The following is a 3,000-nucleotide window of genomic DNA, read 5'->3' on the forward strand; positions in this document are numbered from 1 at the left end:
AGAAAGAAAGAAAGAAAGAAAGAAAGAAAGAAAGAAAGAAAGAAAGAAAGAAAGAGAAAAAGAAAGCAAGCCATCTGATCAGAAGCCAACCCTCATGCAGGGCCTGGACACGTGGGCAGAGCCATGACGCTGATGAGGATGCAGTTGTCAAGCATGGCAGGCTGCCCATGATCGCATACAGCTTCTCCTTGAGGGCCACTTCTGTTGCCTCCACTTTACAGCTGAGAAATACAAGAGCCGGGAGGAAGTGCCCAAGCGCTGACCCGAGCTATCCCTGAGGACCGCGTCACCAGAGATCCAATAATACTCCTGCAACGGGGTCCCGAGTCCACCGCCTGACACTCCACGAAAATAAAAATAAATCACGAGAAGGGAACTTGTAAAAGGATATGGATTTATTTATAGTCTTGACTAGAAATAGGGAGGAAATTTTTCTCAGTTTCGTTCCACCTATAAATTAGAAAAATGCATTGCAGTTTATAGAGAAGAAGCCAAAATCGAGGAAATGCACCTATGTAGCTGTAGCTGCTGGGTAAGTTACCAGAGCTGTGGGATGACGTGGCGGTTCCTGGGAGAGGGTCTTCCTCTGGTGCGGTCCTTTGACTTCAGCCCGTTCTCCCTCTGGCACGGAACTGTCTAGAGGAAGTTCTTCTTGTTTGGTTTGGTTAAGGACTCTTGCTACTCTGCTACTCCCCCATACCTGTCCCTCCGGCGCTTAGAGAATAGAAGTATGGTCTACCATAGAAGGTGGGCGTGGCCCACGCAACATGCCAAGCTCTCCTCTTCCCGCAGAGGACACTGGTCCAGATCCAGGAATACTTCCAGCCTCAGTATTTCAGCAAGAAGGGTTACCTCTCCATACTCCCAGAACAAGAAACTGAGACCACTGCCAAGTGACACATGTTGACAAATATGGAAAACAGCGGGGAAGTCTTCAGGTCTGTATGCACCTCTGGACAAGAGCCCAGCCTTAACAGTGAGGTGACCCCAGGATCTGAGGTAGATCCAGGCTACAAGTCCTATGAGCCTGCTGTCACCACCCTGTGCGCAGTCCTTCAGACAAGGACACGTGCATGAACTTCCAGCCGCTGCCCAGTGCTCTACAATCCTTCAAGGACCTAGTGGAGCTTTCTTAGCCCACTGCAACCGGTCTCAAAATGTCCCAGACCCAAATTCACCCTAAGCCTAAGTTGCACCCTGTGTGGCTTTCTCTCTGCCCCTTTTGCCCACTTGTTGGGAAGAGCCATGAGGGCAGCAGGGCTGGCAAAGCTAAGGCCCTCGAGGTGCTGTGGGTGCACTCAGGCTGAATGTGCTCAGGGACAGGCTCCCCTCATGCTAGCTCTCCGAAAGTCCAGGGTGACCGCAGGCAGTTCACATACTGAGCAGCACAAGCAGCTGTGAAATCCCCACATCTTCAGTAAGACAACCACCAAGCCAAGCGAGCCACTGTAACTGAGAACTCCACTTCCCCACGTGGAGAAGGATGCAGTGGCTTGCAGAGCACATCTGCTACTCTATTTACTCTAAGCTGACTAAAAAGACGTTTCTAGGTAGAATATATGCTGTATTAAAATATGTTACTTCCTGACACCCAAAAAAAGACCATCCTTTAAATGGTATTTCTTGCCATGAGTCATTAGGAAAAGAAGAGTGTTCTTAGCTCAAGGTAAAAGGTGCACTTTGTTATAGGAAATGTATCAACCAGGCATGAATTTCTTACCAGGCTAACAGAAAGGCCAAGGAGTCCTGAAACCTTTAGAACCAGGATCGACATCTGGCACCATCTGGAGTAGGATATTTGCTGTTGTGAGACCAAGATCCTGTTTAAAGCTGTCTGGGCCCTCCTCCTATTGTTGTTCATACACCAGCATTGAGCTATGACTTGCTCACCATAAAATCCTCTCAAAACATCAAGTCCAAGGGCATTTAGCGTATTTACAGAGCAGCGCAACCATTGCCATAGATGGCCCCAGAAGACATTCCGTGCAGCTTAGGCATCACCAGCTGCCCAAACCCCTCCCCTTCAGCTCTCTCTGCCCTCATCTGCCTTCTTCCTCTATTGTCTGAACTAGGCTCTGGGAGGGATTCTCTGCACATGTTAGGCAGAGAAGAGATGAGAATGGAAACCCAGTTCAGATTGACTTCATCAACGTGGACCAAGACCTCGGGAGTCTGATGTCAGGTGATCTATTCCCAGTATATTTAAGCCCAGTAGTATTTAGGAAGAAAAAAGTTTCCTAGCATAATACAATCCCCGGTGCACAAGGAAGTGTAATAACAATGAAACTTGACTCAGGGTACATGTCTTTTCTTCCAAGAAGATGGGCTCTAGAGATGGGTTCCTATCCTATCTTAAGGGCCTAAGGGTCTGGCCTGGTCTTGGTCATACAGATAGTGTAGAGGTCATTTGGGCCATTAGCCACCTCTGGTCCTGTTTGGAGGAGCTTAGTATGGTCTGACCCAACAGATAACATAGATCACCAGGCTGTCAATCACTTCCAATTCTCAGCTTTCTGGGTGGAAGTCCAGGCTTTACATCTCCTCCACTGGAAAGACAATCCTGTGTTCTTAACGTTCCTGGCTTCTATGCAGAGCTGTGGGCACAAAGACCTTCATGCTATGCTCTTGACAACTTTGCGTGTCTAGTTCTGTCATTCAGGAGAAGGTTTCTTCCGGTTGTAAGTACACCAGTTCTCTCATATGACTAGATAATATTTTGCTGTGTGAACATAATGTGTTTTAGTTGTCTTCGGGAATACTCATCTGAATTACTTCTTTATTATTTGGTAACCTCACACCCATGGACGTTTATGTCTGTGCCTCTGTGTGGTTTTCTATTATGCTTCTACAATCTTTAGTAAGGAAAGTTGGATCACACAGCAACTCTGTGCTTACTTCCTGACTGTAGCTAGATTGTTTCCCAAACTCATTAGTAATATTTATGATCTTTATTGGTTCTTCATCTCAAAAGTTCAGTTTCTCCACATCGTTGCCAATACT

Source organism: Psammomys obesus, unplaced genomic scaffold, assembly GCF_907164565.1.
Source record: "Psammomys obesus unplaced genomic scaffold, mPsaObe1.curated_primary_1811, whole genome shotgun sequence".
Lineage (NCBI taxonomy): Eukaryota > Metazoa > Chordata > Mammalia > Rodentia > Muridae > Psammomys > Psammomys obesus.